Raw genomic sequence first — 14,508 nt, forward strand, 5'->3', positions numbered from 1 at the left:
GCGGACGCCGATTTCTTCGAATATACAGCCAATTCATACAAAATGTGTAAGCCTCTGGAAATTGGTATTTTAATTCCAATGCCACGATGTTTGCAGTCCTCTTGAACCCCTGATTGATTGCGTATTCAGTAAAAAGAGGAGCGGTTTTGATTTTTTGCCTTACAGTTTCTTTGTAGGTGGAAAGCGACATCATGTGGCTGGTTGTGTGCATTACATTTTTCCTCATACAGAAAACAGCTTCTTTGCTTCACAATTGTGATCTTCCGTTTATTTCCTTTTATGCCTTTTTTGGGGGGGGGAAGGGGTGGAATTAAAAGGTGAATACTTGACAGATACATTATGGGCTCTGAAAATTAAAGTTAAATTCATTTTCTTCGTCACTAACGACAACAAAAGTTCTACGGGGAAGGCAGGTTATATTTAGTTGTAGAAGTGACCTGACACCATATCAATGTAAATCTTTGAACATTAATCAAATCGTTAAACTGTTGTTTGTAACCAAAACACCTGCCACTTCACTGGGCAGGGATAGCAAGAGCTGATGTGATAAATGATCCTTTTGAAGATGGAAGCTGGGATTTTGGTGAGATTTTGTTGCCTAAATTTCATTGTCTTGCAATGGGATTTAGGGGGCTAACTCTCTTATGAAAATCCCAACCTAAATTTTACTCTTTAATTTAAAGTTCACCTTTGGCTGCTTTCAATCAGGTCATGCGTTTGAGGCTCACTTATACTTTCATCTCTACTCTATTGTCAACATCTCGTAATTATAACAACTGCATATACCTAGACTCTGAGTCCAATCTGTGATAGAATGCCTTGGCTGTTTCACTGTATATATTATATCAGACTTGTTCCTGTTCCCACACGGGACGAGATAGCTGAGGAGTTTAACTAATTCAAAGTACGTATCTAACGCTGAAGGTTGTCCTGCCAATTCAGTACATAGCACTTGACTGTAGCTAGCCTCATTTTCTTATAAGTGATAATATACATACAATAAAAACCAGTTACTGTGAAATTCATGTAATACTACATTCATAAAAACTTACACACATACACACACATGGTTCTACACACTGCCATATCATGCTACATTAAGCTATGGTAACATAAATAATAAATTTAAGATGTATTATTGACCCACCTACTTCCAGCTTCTGGCAATCAGAAGCTTGGGACACCCAGAGCATGAGGTTACATCCTTACAACATCTTGGCTAATAGTCATTGGTGGACCTATCCTCCATAAACTTATCTAATTCTTTTAGGAACCCTGTTATAATTTTGGCCTTCACAACATCCTCTGGAAACGAATTCCACAGGTTCACTGTGCCTTGTGTTTAGAAGGACTTCCTTTTGTTTGTTTTAAATCTGCTGCCTAGTAATTTCATTAGTTGAGCCCTGGTTCTTGTGTTATGTGAAGGAGTAAATAAAACTTCCTTTTTCACTTTCTCCATGCCACCCACAATTTTATAGACCTCTATCATATTCCCCCTCAGTCTCCTCTTTTCCAAGGTGACCAGTCACAGTCTTTTTAATCTCTCCTCATATGGAAGATGTTCCATACCCTTAATCATTTTTGTTGCCCTTTGCTGTATCTTCCCCAATTCTACTATCTCTTTCTTCAGATGTGGTGACCAGAACTGCATGCAGTATTCAAGGTGTGGGTGTACCATAGATGTATATAGTGCCACTATGATATTTTCTGTCTTATTATCTATCCCTTTCCTAATGGTTCCTAGCATTCTGTTAGCTTTTTAGACTGCCACTGCACATTGAGTGGATGTTTTCAGAGAACTAGCCACAATGACTCCAAGATCTCTTTCTTGAGTTTTAACAGCTACTTTAGATCCCATCATTTTGTATGTATAGTTGGAATTATGTTTTCCAATATGCATTACTTGCACTTATCGACACTGAATTTCATCTGCCATTTTATTGCCCAGTCACCCAGTTTCCTGAGATCCCTTTCTAATTATTTGCATTCTACTCAGGGCCAGATCCAGGCACCAGCCGACCAAGCAAGTGCTTGGGGTGGCACCTTGTAAGGGGTGACCAATCTTGGGGTGGCAGGGGGCACTTGGGGTTTGTTTGTTTGTTTTTGGTTCAGCGGGGCAGCACTCAAGGTTTTTTTTGTTGTTGTTTTTGGTTCGGCCAGGCGGCACTCGGGGGGGCGGGTTGTTTGTTTCGGTGGCATGGCGGGGCACTCAGGGGGGGTGTTTCGGCAGCGCGGCACTCGGGGGAGTGTTTTGGCGGGGCGGCGCTGGGGGGGGGGTGGGGCGGGGCGGGGCGGCGCGGGGGGGGGGGCTGTTACGGTGGGGCAGTGCTCTTTTCTTTTGCTTGGGGCGGCAAAAATGTTACAGCCAGCCCTGATTCTACTTTGCACTTAACTATCTTGAGTAATTTTGTATCATCTACAAATTTTGCCACCTCACTGTTCACTTCCTTTCCAGATAATTTATGAATAGTTGAACACCAGGTCCCAGTGCAGACCCCTGGGGGACCCCACTATTTACCTCTCTCCATTCTGAAAACTGACCATTTATTCCTACCCCTTGTTTCCTGTCTTTTAACCAGTTACTGATCCATGAGAGGTCCTTCCCTCTTATTCCACAGACTGCTTATTTTGCTTAAGAGCCTTTGGCGAAGGATCTTGTCAAAGGATTTCTGACAGTCCAAGTACACTATTTCCACTGGATCACCCTTGCCCACATGGTTGTTGACTCCTCCCCCCACCAAAGCATTCTTATAGATTGATGAGGTATGATTTTCCTTTTACAAGAGCCATGTTGATTCTTCCCCCAACAAACCGGGTTAATCTATATGCCTGATAATTCTGTTCTTTACTATAGTTTCAACCAATTTTCCTGGTACTGAAGTTAGTCTTACCATCTATAATTGCCAGGATTACCTCTGGAGCCTTTTTAACAATTGGTGTCCTCCAGTCATCTGGAACAGATGCTGATTTAAGTGATAGGTTACATACCACAATTAATAGTTCTGCAATTTCATATTTGAGTTCCCTCAGAACTTTTGAGTGAATACCATCTGGTTCTGGTAACTTATTACTGTTTAATTTATCAATTTGTTTCAAAAACTCCTCTATTGACATCTCAGTCTGGGACTGTTCCTCAGATTTGTCACGTAAAAAGAATGGTTCAGGTGTGGGAATGTCCCTCATATCTGCTGCAGTGAAGACTGAGTCAAGGAATTAATTTAGCTTCTCCACAATTGCCTTGTCTTCCTTGAGTGCTCCTTTAGCACCTCCATTGCCTAATGGCCCCACTGATGTACTTCCTGCTTCTAGTTTACTTTTTAAAAAGTTTGCTTTTAGTTTTGCTCGATGCTCTTCAAATTCTTTTTTGGCCTTCCTAATTATACTTTTACACTTGACTTGCCAGAGTTTTTGCTCCTTTGTATTTCCTCAGTAGGATTTAACTTCCAATTTTTGAAGGATGTCTTTTGCCTCTAATCACTTTTTACTTTGGTGTTTATCGATGGTGGCACTTTTTTGCAGGCCCTCTCAGAGGTCCACAGAGGCCACTTCCAGCTTTTGAGGCCCCTAGCCATAATAAAAATAAAAAATGACGACACATGAAAACAAAATAAGGCACCAAAAAAAAAGAGTGAGACATAATTTGAATTTTTTTTATTCAACAAATGCTTTTCTAGCCTTTTTCTGTGCAAATGCACTAATTATTGAGGAAAAATCTAGCTTTTGTGCAATGTCACAGTTGATATTAAGCATGGCGAGCCCATTCAAATGCTCTTGTCCCATAGTTGAACAGAGATAGTTCTTTAACTGCTTCAACACATTGAAGGTGCGTTCACCTGAAGCCACTCATGCAGGCAAATTGACAAAAATACACAATGTAATTGTGATATTAGGAAACACCCCAGAGAGTCCAAGTTTGAGTATTTCTTGAAGCAATTCCTTCGGCTTGCAATCCAATTTAAAGTTCATGGAATATATTCATTTGAGGAAGAATGTCTCGTCACTGAGATCTTTTGAGATTTCTTTGTTGTACTGTTGCTGAAATTGTTCAGCTGCAGAAAGTAGATCTTCATTACTCAGTCTGTTGAACTGCCAAAGAAACCTAAAAAGGGTACAAATTAATTGCAGTGACTCAAATCGATGTGTAAGACCTGATTGAATAGAGTCAATGATGACAAGGAACACATTGACCCTAGAATGCTGCTCCACATCAGATTCAGTAGGTAAGTTGCGATTGGTGGAGAACTCAGATGAAATGCCAATATTCTGTGCTACTAATTTGGACTCAGTCAGGATCGCATCCCTTTGTTCACAAATCTGTTGAATGTCATTGATAAGACTTTCAATGTTATCCCTCTCAACATCAAGTGTAGCATTGTGTGCTTCAATTACCAGATTAGTTTGGTGGATCATTGTAAGTAGCTTCATCCACAAAGATAACATCAGAATGCATTCAAATTTGGACATGTGCTTCTGAATAGACTGAAGTTCCGTTCCAGCCTGTGCAGTGAGATTGAGAGATTCAAGCTCATTTAAAGCCTTTCTCACTGAATTCAAATGCTGTGCAACTGGTTGAACACCATCAATCCGTGCAGACCATCTAGTTTTGGACATCCCATGCAGTGAAACAAGAAAATATTTCTTCAGAATTTCCCACCTTTGTGGACTGCTACTAAAGAGATTGTACATTTGCTGAACAGTTCCAAAGTAAGTAATTGCCTCCTTGCATGATTCAGCACAGTCAACACTTACAAGGGTTAGTGTGTGCTTTCCAGAGCTGGAGAAAATACAGTTTGAATTATGCTCAAGCAGAACTGCTTGTACACCTTTGTACTTCCCAGCCATATTAGATCCATTGCCATAGGCTTGACCAATTCAGACTTGAAAATCTAACTTAAAACCTTCTAGAATTGCTAGTACTCAAGCAGCAATTTCTTTTCCCGTTTTTCTCGTGAAATTATCAAACAAAATATACCTTTCTTCAATTCATTTATACCTGAAATGTTCTAAAGTAAATATGTAGCCTATCCACACTTGAAATATTCTGTTGTAAACATGTACACAAATGCTGAATGGTACACAGATGCTGAAAAGACTTAAAATGAAGGAATACTAATTAAGAACACAAAATGAAACAGTCAGACATCCTTATCACTGAATCAAAACTCAAGCACACAAGATATAATATAATAGGCTGAACTGAAGATAAAGGGATGACATATATATAGCAAACAGAGACACGGATACAGACAGAGGGATAATGTCCAAAATTTTCAAATATGTGTTCTCACAAAACTCACTGTACAAGTTTGTCCTCACAAATTTTCACCTTGAATTTGGGCCTATAGACTACAAAAGCCTATGATGATGGCCAAGCTACCAAGCTATGGCTCATCCAACCAACCAGTCACCTCTTTTAGCTACCCTATGAAGATAATAATGAGGAAATCTCACAGATAAATAATTCCTTAGTCAACTAGATGTAAAACTATAAAGACACTAAAATGTAACAATTCTCTACCTTTCAACAGACACTTGATCCAGCACCAGCCACTAGTAGCGGTTGGTTTATATAATCAGCTGATCTGAGAGGACACATTCATCATGGTCTAATCTTGTGCCATCAGAACCGATATATTTTAATTAATATTTATGAACATTTAAACTCTTTAATATGACAAAATCTATATCAGTTAACAAAAAATATGTCTTTTACCAAATCACATCTCTTATATGCTTAAATTTGCAGCTCTAAGCTGAGAGAGTGTGTCACATTTTGGTCCGACAGGGATGCGCATAAAAACAAGTTGCAAAATTTATCAAATGCCAAAAAAATTAACAAATGTCTAAATTTGAGGCTCCTTTTGAGCTTGAAGCCCAGAAAAAATGGCCCTCCTGGCCCGCCCTCTGATTGGCCCTACTTTTTTGGTCCTCTTACTATGTTTTTTAATTTGGGGTCTATATTTAATGATCCTCTATTATGGTTTATTTAATAAGTTCCAATGCAGCTTGCAGGCATTTCACTTTTATAACTATTCCTTTTCATTTCCATTTAGCTAGCTTCTTCATTTTTGTGTAGTTCCCCTTTCTGAAGTTAAATGCTACTGTGATGGGCTTCTGTGGTGGGCATCTTTGCTGTCTTCCCTCTTCCAACACACACACAAGGATTTAATTATATTATGGTTGCTGTTACTGTACAGTTCAGCTATATTCACCTCTTAGAGCAGATCCTGTGCTCCATTTAGGACTAAACAAGAACTACCTCTCCCCTTGTGGGTTCCAGGATTAGCTGCGCCAAGAAGAAGTCATTTATGGTATAAAGCAACTTTCGCTGGGGTCTTTATCTCAGGGTCCACAATGGCCACCCAGAAAATCCAGAAGCCCAGAGAGTTATTCTCCGACACACAGACAGTGTAAGAGAGCGGTTCTCAACCTTTCCAGACTACTTTCAGAAGTCTGATTTGTCTTGTGTACCCCCAAGTTTCATCTAACTTAAAAATTATTTGCTTAGAAAATCAGACATAAAAATACAAAAGGGTCACAGCACACTCTTACTGAAAAAGTACTTACTTCCTCATTTTGTCTGTATGAAATTTTAGTTTGTACTGATTTCGCTAGTGCTTTTTATGTAGCCTGTTGTAAAACTAGGCAAATATCTAGATGAGTTGATGTGCCCCCTAGAAGATCTCTGCGTATCCCCAGAGGTACAGGTACCCCAGATTGAGAACCAGTGGTGTAAGAGGCCATTTCGAAGCAGTGGGAGTTGTAACTTACATCGGAAATTGTCACTCGGAGGGTTCCCCTGCTAGATAGGGGAGGAGAGCCGCAATCACAGGCGACTATAGTGAGGGGGGGAGGGATAGCTCAGTGGTTTGAGCATCAGCCTGCTAAATCCAGGCTTGTAAGTTCAGTCCTTGAGGGGGCCACTTAGTGATCTGGGGCAAAATCAGTACTTGGTCCTGCTAGTGAAGGCAGGGGGCTGGACTCGATGACCTTTCAAGGTCCCTTCCAGTTCTAGGGGATAGGATGTTGTAGGCGGCCGCTTCTCTGTCCAAAGCACCTTGTCACCAAGGAGAAGGATGTTTTATCAGCAGGGGCGTCAGCTGAAACAGTACGTTCTGAAGAATGTGGCAGCTGATCTTCCCATCGTCCCCGGAGTCCTGGCCCATGACACTGAGCAGACCGACCATTGTCCCACCTGGAGTGCCTTTCCCGATAGAATTAGAAAGAGAATTTACCGTCACTGCTGGGACATTGTCATTGCCATTCACAACCTTTACAAGAACTGTGCAATGCTAACTGACTTCCCTCCCGCGCCTGCATTCCCAATTGTCCACAATTCACTTCACCTTTCACCCCTAACTCCCCGTTATCAGGATCGATAGAAAACATTTTCTGAACGTTGATTGTAGCGTTGCTGCCAAAAATGTCCTCTATCCTTCCATTTCCTCCTAAATCGGTAGCATTCAGTCAATAACCGGGATGCCTTTGTCCGCATTCTCCACTAGGCAGACAGTGTAGATGTTTTCATCAAATGCAGGGCAGTTATTGTTAGAATCCCGCACAATGATACTCATATGGCGGGTGCCAGGTCTTTGGGGATCCCCGTTGTATTTAGCTGCTGTTGTTAGATTCTGAGTCGATCCTTTTTCTCTGTACAATGGCTCTTCCAGTATTAAAATTGGCACTGTATTACGTTCGCCACCATTCTCTACTTTCAAAGCAAAGTGTGAACTTGCCCTAATCTCGTATGTGGCCAAAGAATCAGTACCGATATCAGGATCTTGAGCCCTACTATAGGAAATACACTGCCCACTAAAACAGATTCAGCCACGTGGGGAAATCATCCAGGATTTCTAGTTCCACATACTACATTGCAAGATTTTCAACCACAATCTCAAATTTCAGCACACAACTTACTGTCTGCCCACGCAGCTCTGCTCTGTCCATTTTCACAGTGACGATCAGGGCGCCATTCTGCATTTTCATCTCCACACATTTTCTCTTTTCCTGACACAATCCGCAGCCTGAGAGCTGGCGGGTTTCTGATATGCAGTCCCAGATCCTCTGCCATATTCCCTATAAAAGGCACCAGGCTAGAGCTTCAGAAACTGAGTAACGACCCTCTCCAGCGACAGACACACAGAACCAGAATGAAGTAAATAGGGCTCTGAAATACCAGCCCTGAGTCCGACATCTTAGTTTGCTTCTGTTCTTCATAGTAACCGCTTCATAAAGGCTTGGCAATAAGATCGTTTCTTGTCTCTGCCTGCCTCTCTATGGTTCACTATGTTGTGCAATAAAATAAATAATTAAAATATACAAATACATTCCTTTGAAAATATCTTTGTTTTACCTTTGTCTGTTTACTCGTGTGGTGAGCGTTGTCTTTAGTGATTTGCCTTGCTGACTGCATTGTGAAAGAGAAAAATCATCAGCTATCCTTGTCCGTAACTGTAGACAACAGCGACATCTTGAGTCTAAACCAAAAATTGCTCTAAATGAATCGCAACATCAAACCCTCTATTAAGAAAATGCTTCATAAAACGTGCAATAGCTTTACTACTTCTGCTTTTATGTACTCCTATAATACTGAAGTTTTGTATAAAAATCCTAAAATATATAATTTTATATAATATGTAAATATGGAAAACGTCATTACGCCCAGAATAAAGTCCGGCCTGTGGTTTCATTGAGCAGAATGTTTGCTCCTGTCTTGGGAGAGGCATCTTTACCCCAAAAAAGATAACTGGATTTTATAGCAGCCACTATGCTTAAGGAACTGTGCTCACAATCTTTTTTCCTGTTAAAATGGACCAAGCAACCCCGCACGCAAGTGAACACTCCCCTACATCTCATGAATTCCTTTTGACTATTTATGAAAGGCACCATCTGATAGCATCTGCTGAGGGGGAATTCGAAAGGAGATCCACAGTTCTGAAGTTGGGTAGACATCTATAAATATGTTCATCCAGCCCCGTCTTAGAAAGTTATTTTATATTGTATAGCTCCGTGTATGTTGTTATTTATTCATTCTGATACATGGATATAAAAACAATTAAACTAACCCACTTAGTATAATGTTATCCTCTTTAACTAGAAATATGATCTACCTGATAAGGGAAAAACAAGAATAAAATTAATGGTTAACATTAATTTCACCGAAACCCGTGTGTATTTACAGTTAATTTGGAAAACACTTGATTTATTAGGGTCTTGTTCTGAATATTATTTGGATACAAACTGGATATTACAATTTTAGTAATTAGATAAAAGCATATTATCAGAACAGAAGCATTGAAAGTGTAGATCAAATCAAACATCCCTTCCATAGGAAACGCTCCAAAATTTGAAGTGGAAGATAAATGTGGGAATGTCATAAAAGCCACAAACCCATATTTTCTACTGATTCTTTTGCACTTATAGGATGTCGTTATAGGATCAGGTTCTGTAATTTAAAAACCAAGGAAAAATATAGGTCTTGACACAGTTATAATATGTCCTCTTACTACAGAGTCCAGTTTCTTTTAATACATACCCTTTGTCTCCATATCTATTGCTAATGACGCATCTCATATACTTTGGCAAATAGGCTGATAAATAAACTATTTAAAGTTAGATATCAATAAATAGGATTTAATCGTTAGTGGTCGACATTGAGAGTTTGTCTCATTACACATTAGTCATCGTATGTGGAGAAATTAGAAAAATAGCATAAAACCATTATTATATGTTTATTAAATGTTTGCCTACACTGCAAGTACCTAGTTATCTACAAAAGGTTAAACTTCATTCCATCTTTGTTAAGAAACTAACATATCTTACAAACCAAAAGGAGAAAGCAAAGCTTTTTACTCAAAACACCTGACTGAACAAAACGTCTAATTCGTAATCGGAAGCTTCCTGAATTCGGGCTGTCATGCACAGAACACAGTCAAGGAGAGAAAGTTAAAAAACCTGAGACCTGGATAACCTTGCTGTCTTTGGGAAGCAGAGTTCCAGCCTCTGACAGTGGAAGCCACAGCGCATCTCAGCTGTCCTTACAGAGCTAAAGAAAGGCGCCGCTCTTAAATAATAACTGGGTTCCCTTCCAGGCTATGGCTGGCATTAAAATGTATTTTGAATTGCACCCAAAAGTGGTAGCCAGTGGAAAGAATGGAGTTCATGTGCAAATACCATCCCACCTCACTCAAAAGATGAGCAGTTGAACTCTGCAGGGAAAAAAATCCAGAGCCTCGGCAAGGGAAGCTCAAGGAGCATGAATGACAATAATCTCGATGATAAACCCATGGGTAAATGGGGTGAGGTCCATATCTGAGCGAGAAAAATCACCATCTTCTGCTCAACCGGACATGAGAGAAAAGCGCTGCGGTCCACCAGACTCCTCGGGTTTTGTCATACCTGGAACCATATGAGAGAAGGGCGGCACTGCTGCCTTCGATTGCAGATGCATGCAAAATCCCTTCAGTTTCCTTACATGATTCCATCAACCCACCACTATCATTTCCATCTTGGAAATGTCAATTCTTCAGTCCCATGTAGGTTCAAGCCTTAGTTAACACAACACGGAAACAGCATTATCCTGCTTCAATGAGAAGATAAGGTAAAGCTACGAGAGGCAGAGCCATACCTGATGGCTATGCAACGCATGATTTGTCACAATCTCCCCCAGACCCCAGTATCCTTACATTCCCAGTGAACACTGAGTGCCAACATGGAACTATGCTGCCTGCCACAACTGAAAGTCAATGGGAAATAAAAGATACCGCGTAGCACCAGCGAAAGCACCAGTCAGCAGAAAGTTGTTCCTAACGAGATCCAAACATATAACCGTTTCTTTTTCCCCTATAATAATCATCAGATATTCAGACTAAGATGAACCAGATACCCGACAGAAAATGAATCCAGGGGAAAAGCAGGAAGCATAAAGGAAAACAACTCTGCACAAATCCAGCATTCAGGCTATGTTATGATCCTCCAAGAACATATATGAGCCCGCAGTCACTTACCGATGGAAAAGTTGCTTCACCATCTCCCTGGGTCCATACCCTTGAAGGTTTTTGCATGAGAATTTCCCCACGTTAGAAATACTGATGGTATTCAACGGTTTCACCAAAAACAGGTCATTCTTGGACAGCCCCCGAGACACTTAGGGCATGGCTACACTTGCAGATGTAGGGCTTGGCTACACTTGCGACTTAGTGCGCAATAAAGGAGCCCCGTGCGCACTAGCTCACTCCTTGTCCACACTGGCAAGGCACATAGAGCGCTCTGACTCCACGGCTACAGCTCTGCTGGTACTCCACCTTGGCAAGTGGAATAACGTTTGCTGCGCCCCCTGCTTGAGCGCCGCTGTGGATGACCTGTCCTGATAATGCACTCTGATCGGCCTCCAGAAGTGTCCCACAATGCCTGTTCTAGCCACTCTGGTCATCACTTTGAACTCTACTGCCCAGCCCTCAGGTGACCAACCATCAGACCTGCCCTTTAAATTCTCTGGGAATTTTGAAAATCCCCTTCCTGTTTGCTCAGCCAGGCGTGGAGTGCTCTCAGCGAATCTTTCCAGGTGACCATGCCTCCACGCACCAGGCAGTCCCCAGTATGGAGCAATGGCGAGGTGCTGGACCTCATCAGTGTTTGAGGGGAGGAAGCTGTCCAGTCCCAGCTGCACTCCAGCCATAGGAATTATGATACCTTCAGGCAGATATCAAGGGACATGATGGAAAGGGGCCATGACCTGGACACACTGCAGTGCAGGGTTAAAGTGAAGGAGCTGCAGAATGTCTACCATAAAGTCCGTGAGGCAAACAACCACTCCAGTGCTGCCCCCGTGACCTGCCATTTCTACAAAGAGCTGGATGCGATACTTGGAGGCGACCCCCACCTCCACTCCGAGTACCACCATGGACACTTCAGAGCCCAGTTCAACAAGGCAGGAGGAGGAGCAAAGCGGGAGCGAGTGTGCTGAGGTGGAAGAAGGCACCCCAGAATCCCTAGATGCATGCAGACAGGAGCTGTTCTCAAGCCAGGAGGAAGGTAGCCAGTCGCAGCGGCCGGTGCTTGGGGAAGGACACACACTAGAGGAGGTTCCCAGTAAGTGGCTTTTATTTTGGGAAGGAAGTTATTCTATGCAGGCTCTTGGAGCGAGGAGGATTAGGGCTGAATGCATGCCTAGATGCGGAATAGGGTGTTGATGTGCTCTCTCACATCTCGGTAATCGGCCTCAGTGATCTCTTCAAAGGTCTCATCCAGAACTTGGGCAATGCGCTTGCGCAGGTTTCTCAGGAGAGCCACTGTGGTCCTTGTCCCAGGAAGGCTAACTTGTCCACGCCACTGTGCCGTGAGGGGCGGGGGGACCATTGCTGCACACAGGCAAGCTGCATATGGGCCAGGGCGGATGCCGCATTGTAGTATAAGACCCTCCCTTGCTTTCCAGGTCACCCTCAGCAGTGAGATATCTTCCAGGATGAACTCCTGTGGAAAATGTGGGGACAGTGTTCAGTATAGGGGCCCCCTGCCGCTGTTGGCTCTCCCCATGGCACAGAAACCCAGAGGACAGTACAGCTGTGAAACAATCAGTCATGCTTGACCCTGTGCTTACTCAACATTTTGGGGCTCCTGTGGGTTACGTGCACTCGCTTTGGGACGGGCAAATTATGTTATTGTGTAGACTGTGCTTGCCCTTAAGTACGGGGGAATCATTGCTCTGTCTGGTGTGAACAATGCTGCCTCTGTTAAGTGTTGCATTTTGCCTTTACAGATGCAACCTTGAGATCTCAGCCATCCGTGTTATCACCGGCCGAAAGACTCCAAAGAATCAGAAAGAGGCCATGTAGAAGCAAGGAAGACACGTTGCATGAAATAATGCAGCATTCAAGTAATGAAAATCAAAAAGTGCAGGAGTGGCAGGAGAGTGAAAGGAGGATCCGCCAGCAGAACGAGGAGCACCGGCACAAAAGCGCGGTGCTCCGGCAGCAAAGTATGGGTCGGCTGATAAGCATAATGGAGCGCAAAGCAGACTCTATTCAGGCACTCGTAGCCATGCAGGCGGAGCACTACCGCACCCACATACACCCCTGCAGCCCTTGTCCCAAAACTCTTTCCCTTGTGCCCCCATTTCATCTCCAACCCACTTTCCCCAACTTCCAGGTTCTTACCACCACCAGCTGCCTTCAACACCTGTAGGTTCACCACCCAGCTCTGAAAACTACGACCCTTACCCACTGCACTCAACCCACATCATCAGGCAGTATAGCCATCCTGAAGTGCAGCACTCATTGCACAGCACTCCAGACAGGACATATGCAAATCTGTGATTGTACCATTCCCCACCCCACCCCCTTGCCCTTTCTGTTTCCCAAGCAGTTGTGTTTCTTTTCAATAAATGGATTTTTTGGCTTTGAAAACGTTCTTTATTATTGCATAAAGTAAAAGATACCTTAGACCAGGAAAGAAACAGGCACTGCAAGTCAGCGTAGCAAACACAGATTCCTACTAACATTGGAACCATTGCACTTCACTCCCGTGCAGGGCACCAGACATTACTGGTGGCTTTCAGCCTCAAATTGCTCCCTCAAGGCATCCCTAATCCTTGCAGCCCTGCGCTGGGCCCCTCTAATAGCCCTGCTCTCTGGCTGTTCAAATTCAGCCTCCAGGTGTTGAACCTCCGAGTTCCATGCCTGAGTGAATTGTTCACCCTTCCCTTCATAAATGTTATGGAGGGTACAGAACGCGGATATAACCGGGGGGATGCTGTTATTGGCCAGGTCCATAAGAACATAAGAATGGCCGTACTGGGTCAGACCAAAGGTCCATCTAGCCCAGTATCCTGTCTACCGACAGTGGCCAATGCCAGGTGCCCCAGAGGGAGTGGACCTAACAGGCAATGATCAAGTGGTCTCTCTCCTGCCATCCATCTCCATCCTCTGACAAACAGAGGCTAGGGACACCATTCCTTACCCATCCTGGCTAATAGCTATTAATGGACTTAACCACCATGAATTTATCCAGTTCTCTTTTAAACGCTGTTATAGTCCTAGCCTACACAACCTCCTCAGGTAAGGAGTTCCACAAGTTGACTGTGCGCTGTGTGAAGAACTTCCTTGTATTTGTTTTAAACCTGCTGCCTATTAATTTCATTTGGTGACCCCTAGTTCTTGTATTATGGGAATAAGTAAATAACTTTTCCTTATCCACTTTCTCCACATCACTCATGATTTTATATACCTCTATCATATCCCCCCTTAGGCTATGTCTACACTACAGAATTAGGTCGGATTTATAGAAGCCGGTTTTATAGAAACCGGTTGTATGCAGCCGATTGTGTGTGTCCCCACCTAAAATGCTCTAAGTGCATGAAGTCGGCGGACCGCGTCCACAGTACCGAGGCTAGCGTCGACTTCCGGCGCATTGCACTATGGTACCTATCCCACAGTTCCCGGAGCCTCCGGCGCCCATTGGAATTATGGGTTGAGATCGCAATGCCCGGATGATGCAAAGCAGTGCCGCGAG

This window comes from Terrapene carolina, unplaced genomic scaffold (genome assembly GCF_002925995.2).
Source record: "Terrapene carolina triunguis isolate 2854851 unplaced genomic scaffold, T_m_triunguis-2.0 Scaffold838, whole genome shotgun sequence".
Lineage (NCBI taxonomy): Eukaryota > Metazoa > Chordata > Testudines > Emydidae > Terrapene > Terrapene triunguis.